Source organism: Bos mutus, chromosome 4 (genome assembly GCF_027580195.1).
Source record: "Bos mutus isolate GX-2022 chromosome 4, NWIPB_WYAK_1.1, whole genome shotgun sequence".
Taxonomy (NCBI): domain Eukaryota; kingdom Metazoa; phylum Chordata; class Mammalia; order Artiodactyla; family Bovidae; genus Bos; species Bos mutus.
The window spans coordinates 54,398,755-54,412,134 of NC_091620.1; the positions used below are offsets into that span (position 1 = coordinate 54,398,755).

The 13,380-nt window shown below is 37.0% G+C and overlaps 1 protein-coding gene across 6 annotated transcripts in view; it reads right to left on the reverse strand.

Annotated features, from left to right (window-relative positions):
- Nucleotides 1–13,380, reverse strand: part of PDE1C (phosphodiesterase 1C) — a 539,682-nt gene that overhangs the window by 39,711 nt on the left and 486,591 nt on the right. The window lies entirely within an intron of this gene.

A 13,380-nucleotide genomic window follows, 5' to 3' on the forward strand; every position in this document is an offset into this window, starting at 1 on the left:
CCCCCCCTGCTCCACCCTTCAGGTCTGAGAAGAAAATCTGAGGGACAAAAAAGGGGGGATCAATTACACATTTCAATACTCGTCATAGACATGTCCTTTGCAACACAACTGTTCTATTCATAAAGGAGAAATCTTAGTGGAGAATTTTAAACACTGGTTACTTTGAAAGCCTTTAATAATACTTGTCTTGAACTAGAGCATCAAATATTTGGTTCATGCAATATGGATATTAAGACACCTTATTTTGCAAGCAGAATGACAATGACTGCCAGATCTGGTTAATTTGCCTCCGGGGTGGGCAGTATTGAAAGAAATCAGGTTCACCTAATCCCAATCATTTCCATAAAGCTATGTTCCTCTATCAGGATCCATAGCTATCTGCAGGAAGATGTTTCACACCTGACTAGAGACTCCCTGAAGGCAGGGAAAATATCTTTTTTATCTTTATAACTCTTCTTATATGTAGTGCAATGCCTGACACAGCGTATGCTTAACAAATGCTTCCCTAAAAGATTCAAAGCAAGATGAGTTCCAACTGAAATTATTGAGCAAATGGATAAATCACCTGAATTCTCTACTGGGCCGAGAGTGAGGTGGTGGAAGAAGACAAAGATTTTAACAGGACTCATTAATGGAAATAAACAATATTGGGTTTTTTTTCACCTGGTCTACTCTGTAACATGCAACCCTCAGTGGACTTGGACAAGATTTCTATAAAGCAAGCAAACAAATATTATTATGGTTGCTTCCCCTAAGTGTTGTGTGCTCTGTAACTCAGCATGCCTCACGGTGAGAGAGGGCTCCTTCCTGTGCAAGGTTCCAGAGGGATAGGAGACTTTAAGAGGATAACATCATTATCTCCAGAAATGTTAGGAGTCATTAAAGGACAAGAAAATTTCCCTTTTAACTTTAAAGACAAAGATGCTCTCCTAAACAAGACTGAGTTGAAATTAGGTACAAACTAGTCTGGAGAGAGGAGAGCGCTTTCTGATCTATTGTAATTATGGTCAATTCTCAGATTTTTCAGGGGCCATTGATCCAGGCCTCCTGTGGTCCTCTTTCTTCATTCTGGTCCTGTGTGTGTTTACTCTCCATTAGCACCTTCACCCACTTGGGAGAAATAACAGAGAAGAGAAAAACTTCTGGCCAACCACTTCACTCCGATTCTTGCAGGACCAGAGAGAGAAGTTGCCAAATGCCTTATGGGAACTTGCCAGTGACAGAAAGAGGAGAAACAAAAGCGGAAATCAAGGATTAGAAATTTTCCAATGTTTCTGATCATTTCTATGAAGTTTGGGCCAAGGGGGAACCGCAAGACAGGACTGACTCCTTAATGCTTGGCCTTGTCATTATCAGTCTGGGGTCATACATAAGGAGACTCCTTTTATTTTTAGATGGTTATTATAGTTCCAATCACCTCAAGAGATGGGCCCAGACCCTCACATATAAAGCTCAATTTTGTTATGACAGTACAAGGTTAGGTTTAACATTTTACTAAATGATTGATTGGTTGGAAAGAAGCTAGAGATAGCTGATATGGATCAGTGTTACACCCAGTAACCTCCAGTTAGCCAAAAAACGAAAATGATGCACTTTCTGTGTCATGCAGTCTGGGTTTGTAGAGGCCCGCTGTCCTGAGTGCTGCATCTCAGAGATGGAAGAGGTCCATCCAGGGTGTCAGTAGAACCCAAAAGCCCTTGAGAGGAGATCTTCCTCCCTTGGTAATCACTGCTTCCAAATGATATGCAGAGTGGCTGGCTATGAATCTCTGCCTCCCCCTCCTCAGCCTTCTGGCCAGGGATTAGGAAAGGAGTTGGTCAAGGAGTAGCAAAAAGGGGTAAATAAAGGTGGCTTGTATGTTTAAGCTGTGCCTTATTCACTGTCACTAAATACAACCAACAGTAAAAGAGGAAGAGGCAGATAACTCTGCGGCTGGGCCTGTGACCTGAGTGACTGTCCCCAGACTTTCCAAATGCATGTTCTCTCTAAATAAGAATCTCTTAGGGCACTCAGCCTCCAGTGTCTATCTATAGGAAGATGTTCCATCCCAGACTGTAGACTCCTTGAGGGCAAGGAAAATACCTTATTTATCTTTATAACTACTCTTTAAAAAAAAGTTTTATTGGAGTATAGTTGATTTATAATTCTGTATTACTTTCAGTTGCACAGAACAGTGAGTTATATATATACCTATAGTCACTATTTTTTCTTAGATTTTTTCCCCCTATAGGTCATTATAGAGTTTTGAGTAGAGTTCCCGTGCTATAGAGTATAACTCCTCTTGAATGTAGTACAATGCCTGACACACAGCATATACTCAGCAAATTACTGTTGTTTCATCAAAAGGCAGAGAATTAAGTATAAGGTGGATGGGACAGACAAAGGTGTAATGATGAGTAGGAAATCTCTCAAATAAAAAGGAAATCATAAATACACTGATTTTATAATATATTCAATAGCAAATTATGATATGTCAAAAATGTGTACTCCCTATGAAGAAATAGCCCATTGTGCATGACACTCTGTGAGACTAAGCTCCCAGAGAAATAGCACCTGCTTTCCAAGCGGCTTTGACATGGCTCGTAAATCTCCTCACTCTACTCTTTCTCTCCTGAGCTTCAAATGTCACAGACTTGCTTTGTTGTGTTTCACTTTTGTGTATTTGTTTTCAATGTAAACTAAAACTGCATAAGCACTTAAAACTAAAACTGGGTAAAACTACAAAGTTAATAAAAATGAGGACCTAAAACCAGAGTGTGAGAAATCACTCTGTATTGATCTGATTTACATGACTATTTTTGTTATAGCTGCTTTGAATTCCATTGATTGTAAATTGAAGTTGGCTTTTTGGAGGCCACAAAAAGTAGTTAAACTCACTCATCTTTTTAAGAGTGATTGATGAGCTGAAATGGAAAATATCTTCACTCAATTTGGGAAAATTCAAGAAAATATCTAAGTAAGTGCCACCTCCTTAACTGCCCCTAGACGAAACTTCTCACATTTCATAGTGATGCAGCCATGCGGATTCTGAAGCCTGAAGTGTGTGGTTGTATGAATTCACAGAAAGGTATTTACTCCGAGGGAATGAACAGTAGAGAATGTTTCCGCAACTTCATTTAAAGAAATAGAAGATGGAGATTTACAACAATGTGGCCCTATTCCTCCCTTCCCAGGCTGCTCCAGAGATAAGTAGAGATGCTACAGAAAATCATTTGGTTTAAAGATAGCTGTTTTAAGAGGCTTAAAGTTCAGATTTGATTTGACTCCAGATATGTGTTTAGCAGTCATACTGTTTATTCCTAGATCACAAGCTGAATATCTACAAGGCAGGCCTCATGGAATCTGGCACTGGGTTTTAAAAACATCTGTAAATACTTTTATTTTTCATTTTTCTTGGGCTTGATTTTTTTATTGCCTGATTCAACTATCACCCAAGCTCAAAAGCAAGCTGACTTGGCTGAGCACAGAACTGGAAATAAACCAGATTTTCAAGTCCCAGGATCCTTCTAGAGCTGCCTCTCCATGGAGTCAACTTTCTACAAAAATAACAAAGTGATACTGTAAGCAATAGAAAGATCTTTAAAAGGCTAAATAGAAAAAAAAAAAAAAACAACCTGCAGAAGAATAAATGTAGTAAAACTAAACCCAATTTGGGAGAATGGCATTGAAACATGTATAATATCATGTATGAAACAAGTTGCCAGTCCAGGTTCGATGCACGATACTGGATGCTTGGGGCTGGTGCACTGGGACGACCCAGAGGGATGGTATGGGGAGGGAGGAGGGAGGAGGGTTCAGGATGGGGAACACATGTATACCTGTGGCAGATTCATTTCAATATTTGGCAAAACTAATACAATATTGTAAAGTTTAAAAATAAAATAAAATTTTAAAAAAAATAAATAAAAAACAAAAACAACAAAAAAATAAAATATCTAGTAGAATTTCTGTGGTGCTTATAAGCAGGTCCTGGTCTGGTTTTGTTTCTTAATAATGAGGAAATACTAAAAACAAACTAACAATGCTTAGAGATAGGCATTGTTTTCAATCTTCTAGGTCGTAAGTGCAAGACAGCTATTTTATTGTTCCTTTCTTTCTTTTTCTTTTTTTTTTTTTGGCTGCAGCATGTGGGATCCTAGTTCCCTGACCAGGGATCAAACCCAAGCCCCCTGCATTGGACATGCAAAGTCTCAACCACTGGACTTCCAGGAAAGTCCCAAGACAGCTATTTTAAATGGTTACCACCAAAACCCCAAAGTATACATGCATGCTTTCTCCTTGCCCCAAATGATAGAGGATATTATTATTCTAAATAATTCTAATGAATTATTCTAAATTAATTTTACTGCATATAATACCAAGGCTATAGCTCTCCTAAGACGGGTAGATGAATGGATGAATGGATGGATGATGGATGGAGAGAATAAACAGATGATAAAGTAAATTTGTAGGAATATAATTTCCTGAAACCTTACCTATGGTATCATTTCCTCATTTCCTAACATTTACCCATTTGATTCAAATATACAGAGTAAGTACAAAGGGCAGTTCTTAGGTTCAACACTTGTGACTTTTCTTTGCCTTTTCTTTTGATCCTTGGCATCTGTGCTATCACTGAGAATAATGATCCTGTTAACTTTTATCCTTTTACCTTGCTGTTTTCTTTCTTCCTTTATATAGCATGGTTCTTCTTTCCAAACTTAAACTATGTGAATAACTGTCTCTTGTTCTTCTGTCCCGTATTGTCTAAGGTATTTTACTGCCATTCTTCTCTGTATTAAGAACCTAGTACTTCAACACTGCTGCTGCTGCTAAGTCACTTCAGTCATGTCCGACTCTGTGTGACCCCACAGACGGCAGCCCACCAGGCTCCCCCATCCCTGGGATTCTCCAGGCAAGAACACTGGAGTGGGCTGCCATTTCCTTCTCCAATGCATGAAAGTGAAAAGTGAAAGTGAAGTCACTCAGTCATGTCCGACTCTTAGTGACCACATGGACTGCAGCCTACCAGGCTCCTCTGTCCATGGGATTTTCCAGGCAAGAATACTGGAGTGGGTTGCCATTGCCTTCTCCAACTTCAACACTAAAGGAAACCAAATACTCAGCTCACCAAGTGCTCCCGGACCTGACCCCGATTAAGAGGTAAGTAAAAGTCAGGCATCAACAGCTCATTTCACTCCTCTGGTCAGGGAAGGGCAGAGTTATCTGCACCCAAGTTTTGTTTCTGATCAGCTTTTGAATCTTCTATTTTTGAAGCCAACAAGAAACCAGAGAATAAGGAAGTCCTTCAGAGAAAGTTAAATGAAGCTGAGATTTTAGGCCTAAAGTATTCTGACTACTTTTCATGTTTTTCCCTATTTTATTAGTTCAGGAAAAAGAAAGATTCAAAATGAATGAAAGGAAAAAAAAAAAACAAACATTTATTCTCATGTTTTCACTGTGGCTCGAGGCTATAGAATAAAAATAGCATATATTGTAGATAACTAATACTTGTGAAATACAGTTATCATCACTTGGAGATCAGGCTGCCCTTTGGTGTAAAACACTAAGAATAAACACAAAAGAGAAAGCTTTGATACTCGCTTGACGTTGCATTTTTAACAGCTCTTCTAGCTTGTGGGTGTCTAGAAAAAAAAACGGCATTAACAATGGAGACAGCTAGTTCCTGGCTTTGGCACATATTTCAAAAGCAGCTGTTTATTTTTTTTTTTGATTTATAATATTAATAGAGTTTCTTTTGACAAATGCATTGTTGCTTGTGTTTCTCCAATCACTTGCAAAGAATCTGACAGAATACAATTTTTCTAGGGGGAAAACAGATAAATATTTATTTCATGAATACTAAAAAGTTATTTTTAATCCTGAACATCAATAAAAGAAAAAAAAAGACAAATCACATTTCCCCAGTAGTTCCAAAATTGTAATCTCTGTCAAACCAGGTTCCTTGAAAAATTCAATGGTACATTAAGAGTGTAACGAAATGTCTAGAAGATAGAGTGAAACAATGAAAGCTTATATACCAATAATTGCTAGGGAAAAGTTGTTTAAAAAGATTAATTTCATCATTAACAGAGAGCACATAATATACTTTTATGTGACATTTCTACTATGTAGTTATTTGGTAAGAGACTGGAATCTAAATGGCTATCTGAAAAACAAGAATGGACTTGAGAAGTTTTCTTTACTATAACACAATTTAATTATTGTAAATGTGCCAATTAACACTGTATTATACATATATACATACACACACATATATTCACATACTATATACATATACACAATCCACATATATGTATATTGTATATACGTGTGTATATATATATATATATATACACACACACAAATTCAGTTGCTGTTTGATACTACAAATGTGAATTTCAACAACATAAAACTTACAGGAGTAAATAATAGTTTAATATCACTTGTTCCTTTATGATCCATCATGAGGATATCTATTATAAATCCTCCTTAAAAAGCACATTCACTGAACCTAAAACTATATTAAAAACACATTGGTTTGAAATGGATGCTTATAACCAAAAGAGCTAACTGTTCTGATTCACTGTGACTCATCTATGCTAGAGCCATGCGGATGTCACAGTTGTTATACTCCCATGCTTTCAAGTGTATCATCCTCAGTAAAAAGGAACAAAGAGATTTTTTTAAAATTTTCACCCCATTTGACCATTTGCAACTCACATACAATGGATTGGTTAATAGTTTTCCCCAAAATCCATCCAAAAAAATTATACTGGGTTTTGACATCACTTCACTCACAAAACTCTTATTCTTGGGTCAACCTATAGCAAGGTTTCTAAAATTAATTAGAAAATGGCACTGAAGTTTATCAATGAAAAATTGTAAGTAACAAAACCTTTCAGGATCTAATTAGGGTATCTTATCTAGATGCATAAAAATAATAAGCATCTAAAAATAATGTTGAAATTCTTTCATTTATGAACTTTTTGTTGTTTTCCTTTGACAGGGACATTGCAGTAGAGGGTTAAGACATTTGGGTTGTCACACAACTTGAGAAAATAATGTATAAAATGTTTTGAAAAAGCACTTATTTCATGTCTCTTTTTTGCTAAACCATAGCATTTACTTACTGTTGATGCTCCATATCTTGATACATACAAATATATTAAGTAAATGGGTCACAAGAGTTTTCATGGACAAATGGCTAAGGGAAATGGGATATTAATCAGAACATGTGTTGTTATGATGATTTATCTTAGTTGGGACCAAGGGCACTCCAGATGTTTGGTCCTATAAACTGATGGAAAATAAGGATCCTAGATTCTCATGTGGAAGGAAATTCCTTCATTAAAGAAACAGAGGAAAGGACAAGATGGCAGAGGGGTATGTGGACATAGAGTACATCTCTCTCCATGGATACATCAGGAATATACCTTCAGACACAGAAGTGCATGCAGAACACCAGCTGAGAGTGGATAGGAGTAACTGACCAGTGGAAAAGAATACATAGACCCACGCAAAACTCAAGATCAAGCCCTGAGTCTTTGGAGTGGGAGCACTGACTCCAAGATTCTAAACTACCAGAGAACTAACCCTAGGGAGTATCAAATAGTGAGAACTCACACAAAGGAAGCCACTTGAATACAAGACCTGGCATCACTCAACCACAAGTAGCACCCTGTGCAGGATGCCTCATCTAAATAACAAACAAAACAAAAATACAAACCCAATCATCAGCAGACAAGATTACCACCTCACTGAGCCTTGCCCATCAGAGGAAAAACAAACAAACAAAAACTCACAAATCTCACCCTACAGCTTACACAAACCACTTACACCAACCTTAGGAGGGAAGAAACCAAAAGGAAGAAAGAATTCAACCTTGAAGCCGGGGAAAAGGAGACCTCAAACACAGTAAGTTAAGAAAAAATAATGAAAATGCAGAGAAATACTATACAAATGAAGGAACAAATTAGAAACTCAGAAGTCCAAATAAATGAAGAGAAAGTAGGCAAACTACCTGAAAAAGAATTCAGAATAATGATAGTAAAGATCATCAAAAACCTTGAAAACAAAGTGGTGAAAATGCAAGAATCAATTAACAAAGACCTAGAAGAATTAAGAATAAACACACAGAGACAAACAACATGATTATTGAAATTAAAAATACTCTAGAAGGAATCAATAGCAGAATATCTGAAGCAGAAGAATGAGTCAGTGAGCTGGAAGATAAAGTAGTGGAAATAACTTCTGAAGAGCAGAATAAAGTAAAAAGAATGAAAAGAACTGAGAATACTCTCAGAGACCTCTTGGGACAATGTCAAACACACCAACATTCGAATTATAGGGGTCCCAGAAAAAAAGAGAAAAAGAAAGGGTATGAGAAAATTTTTGAAGAGATTATAGTCGAAAATTTCCCCAACATAGAAAAGGAAATAATCAAGTCCAAGAGGCACAAAGAGTCCCATAAAGGCTAAACCCAAGGAGAAACATGCCAAGACACATACTAATCAAACTAACAAAGACTAAACACAAAGAATATTAAAAGCAGCAAGGGAGAAGAAACAAGCAACATACCAGGGACCCCATACACTTAACAGCTGATCTTTCAGCAGAAACTCTGCAGGCCAGAAGGGAATGGCAGGATATATTTAAAGTATTGAAAGGGAAAAATCTACAACCAAGATTACTGTACCCAGCGAGGATCTCATTCAAAATTGATGGAGAAATAAAAAGCTTTTCAGACAAGCAAAAGTTAAGAGAATTCAGTACCACCAAACCAGCTTTACAACAAATGTTAAAGGGACTTATATAGTCAAGAAATACAAGAGAAGGAAAAAAGATCTACAAAATCAACCCCCAAACAATTAAGAAAATGGCAATAGGAACATATATATCAATGATTACTTTAAATGTAAATGGATTAAATGCTCCAACCAAAACAGACAGACTGGCTGAATGAATACAAAAACAACACCCACATATATGCTGTCTATAAGAAACCCACTTCAGACCTAAAAACACATATAGACTGAAAGTAAGAGGATGGAAAAATATATTCCATGCAATTGGGAAGCTGGAGTAGCAATCCTCATATTAGACAAAATAGACCTTAAAATAAAGATTACAAGAGATAAGGAAGGACACTACATAATGCTCAAGGGATCAATCCAAGAGGAAGACACAACAATTGTAAATATCTATGCACCCAACACAGGAGCACCTCAGTACATGACAAACACTAACAGACACAAAAGGAGAAAGTGACAGTAACACAATAATAGTAGGAAACTTTAACCCCTCACTCACACCAATGGAAAAATCAAAAAACACAAAATTAATAAGGAAACACAAGTCTTAAATGATACATTAGATGAGATGGATTTCAATGATATCTTCAGGACATTCCATCCAAATGCAGAAGAATACACTTTATTCTCAAGTGAACATGGAACATTCTCCAGGATAGATCACATCTTGGGTCACAAATCAAACCTCAGTAAATTTAAGAAAACTGAAATCATATCAAGCATCTTCTCCAACCAGAACACTGTGAGAGTAGATATCAATCATAAGAAAAACACTGTAAGAAACACAAACACATGGAGACTACACAACACGTTTCTAAATAACCAACAGGTTACTGAAGAAATTAAAAGGGAAATCAAAATTTCTAGAAACAAATGAAAACATGACAACTCAAAACCTGTAGGATGCAGCAAAAGCGGTTCTAAGAAGGAAGTTTATAGCAATAGAATCCTACCTCAAGAAATAAGAAAAACATTGAACAGACAACCTAATTTTATAGCTAAAACAAGTGGAGAAAGAACAACAACAACAAAAGTTAGTAGAAGGAAGAAATCATAAAGATCGGAGCAGAAATAATTGAAAAAGAAATGAAAGAAACAATAACAAAGATTAATAAAACTAAAAGCTGGTTCTTTGAGAAGATAAACAAAGTTGACAGATCTTTAGCCAGCCTCATCAAGGAAAAAAGAGAGAGGAATCAAATCAACAAAATTATAAATGAAAAAGGAGAGGTTACAACAGACAATGCAGAAATACAAAGGATTATAAGAGACTATTAGCTTTAGTCGTGTCCGACTCTGTGCGACCCCAGAGACGGCAGCCCACCAGGCTCCCCCATCCCTGGGATTCTCCAGGCAAGAACACTGGAGTGGGCTGCCATTTCCTTCTTCCAGTGCATGAAAGTGAAAAGTGAAAGTGAATTTTCTCAGTCGTGTCTGACTCCCACCAGGCTCCTCCATCCATGGGATTTTCCAGGCAAGAGTGTTGGAGTGGGGTGCCATTGCCTTCTCCCATTATGAACAACTATACGGCAATAAAATAGATAACCTGGAAGAAATGGACAGATTCTTAGAAAAGTTCAATCTTCTAAGACTAAACCAGGTAGAAATATAAATTATTAACAACCCAGTTACAAGCACTGAAATTTAAGCTGTGATAAAAAATCTCCCAAAAAACAAAAGCCCAGGACCTTCACAGGATGGCTCCACAGGAGAATTCTATCAAAATTTAGAGAACAGCTAATGCCTATCCTAAAACACTTTCAAAAAATTTCAGAGAAAGGAACACTTCCAAACTCATTCTATGAGGCCACCATCACCCTGATACCAAAAGCAGACAAAAACAACACAAAAAAAGAAAACTACAGGCCAATATCACTGAAGAACATAGATGCAAAAATCTTCAACAAAATTTTAGCAAACAGAATTCAGCAACACATCAAAAAGCTCATACACCATGATCAAGTTGGGTTTATTCCAGGAATGCAAGGATTCTTCAGTGTATGCAATCAATGTGATACACCATATTAACAAATTGAAAGATAAAAACCATATGATAATCTCAATAGATGTAGAAAAAGCTTTTGACAAAGTTCAGCACCCATTTATGATTAAAACTCTTCAAAAAATGGGCACAGAAGAAACCTACCTCAACATAGTAAAGGTGAAGTCACTCAGTTGTGTTCGACTTAATGTGACCCCATGGAATGTAGCCTACCAGGCTTCTCCCTCCATGGCATTCTCCAGGCAAGAGTACTGGAGTGGGTTGCCATTTCCTTCTCCAGGGTATCTTCCCGACCCAGGGATCGAACCCAGGTCTCCCACATTCCATGCTTTAATCTCTGAGCCACCAGGGAAGCCCTCATATATGATAAGTCTACAGCAAACATTATTCTCAATCGTGAAAAACTGAAAGCATTCCCCCTAAGATCAGGAACAAGACAAGAGTGTCCACTTTCACCACTATTATGCAACATAGTTTTGGAAGTCCTAGCTATAGTAATCAGAGAAGAAACAGAAATAAAAGGAATCCAGGTTGGAAAAGAAGAAATAAAGCTTTCACTGTTTGCAGATGACATGATACTGCACATAGAAAACCTTAAAGATAGTATCAGAAAATTACTAGAGCTAATCAGTGAATTTAGCAAAGTAGCAGGATACAAAATAATACACAGAAATCACTTGCATTTCTATATACTAACAGAAAAATCAGAAAGAGAAATTAAAGAATCAATCCCATTCACCACTGCAAAAAAAAAGAATTTAATATATAGGAATAAACTTACCTAAAGAGACAAAAGAACTGTATGCAGAAAATTATAAGACACTGATGAAAGAAATCAAAGATGACATAAACAGATGGAGAGATATTCCATGTTCCTGGGTAGGAAGAATCAATATTGTGAAAATGACTATACTACCAAATGCAATCTATAGATTCAATGTGATCCCTATCAAATTACCAATGGCATTTTTCACAGAACTAGAATAAAAAAATTCACAATTCATACGGAAACACGAAAGACCCCAAATAGCCAAAGCAGTCTTGAGAAAGAAGAACGGAGCTAGAGGAATCAACCTTCCTGACTTCAGATTATACGACAATGCTATAGTCAAGATAGTATGGTACTGGCACAAAAACAGAAATATAGATCAATGGAAAAAGATACAAATCCCAGAAATAAACCCATGCACCCCATGGGTACCTTATTTTTGACAAAGAAAGCAAGAATATACAATGGGGCAAAGACAGCCTCTTCAAAAAATGGTGCTGTGAAAACTTGGACAGCTACATGTAAAAGAATGAAACTAGAACACTTACTAATACCATACACAAAGATAAACTCAAATTGGATTAAAGACTTAAATATAAGACCAGAAACTATAACACTCTTAGAGGAACACATAGGCAGAACACTTGACAACATAAATCAAAGCAAGATCCTCTATGACCCACCTCCTAGAGTAATGGAAATAAAAACAAAAGTAAACAAGGGGGACCTGATTAAACTTAAAAGCTTTTGCACAGCAAAGGAAACTATAAGCAAGGTGAAAAGACAGCTCTCAGAATGGGAGAAAATAATAGCAAATGCAACAACTGACAAAGGATTAATTTCCAAAATATACAAGCAGCTCATACAACTCAATGCCATAAAAACAAACAACCTAATCAAAAAGTGGGGAAAAGACCTAAATAGACATTTCTCCAAAGAAGACATACAGATGGCTAACAAACACTTGAAAAGATGCTCAACATTGCTCATTATTAGAGAAATGCAAATCAAAACTACAATGAGATATCACCTCACACTGGTCAGAATAGCCATCATCAAAAAGTCTACAAACAATAAATGCTGGAGAGGGTGTGGAGAAAAGGGAATGCTCTTGCACGGTTGGTGGGGAATGTAAATTGATACAGCCACTATGGAAGACGGTATGGAGATTCCTTAAGAAACAAGAATACAACCACCATATGACCCAGCAATCTCATTCCTAGGCATATACCCTGAGGAAATCAAATTGAAAGACACATGTATCCCATTGTTCATAGCAGCACTAGTTACAATAGCTAGAACATGGAAGCAACCTAGCTGTCCATGGACAGATGAATGGATAAAGAAGGTGTGGTACACATACACAATGGAATATTACTCAGCTATAAAAAGGAATGCATATGGGTCAGTTCTGATGAGGTGGATGAACCTAGAACTTACTATAGAGAGTAAAATGAGTCAGAAAGAGAAAGATAGATATCGTATTCTAAGGCACATATACGGAATCATAGAAAAATGGTACTGAAGAATGTATTTACAGGGTAGCAACGGAGAAACAGACATAGGGAATAGACTTATGTACATGGGGAGAAGGGTTATGGAAAGAGTAAAGGCAATGCCGAAGAATGCTCAAACTACCACACAATTGCACTCATCTCATACACTACTAAAGTAATGCTCTAATTCTCCAAGCCAGGCTCCAGCAATACCTGAACCGTGAACTTCCAGACATTCAAGCTCGTTTTAGAAAAGGCAGAGGAACCAGAGATCAAACTGCCAACATCCGCTGGATCATTGAAAAAGCAAGAGAGTTCCAG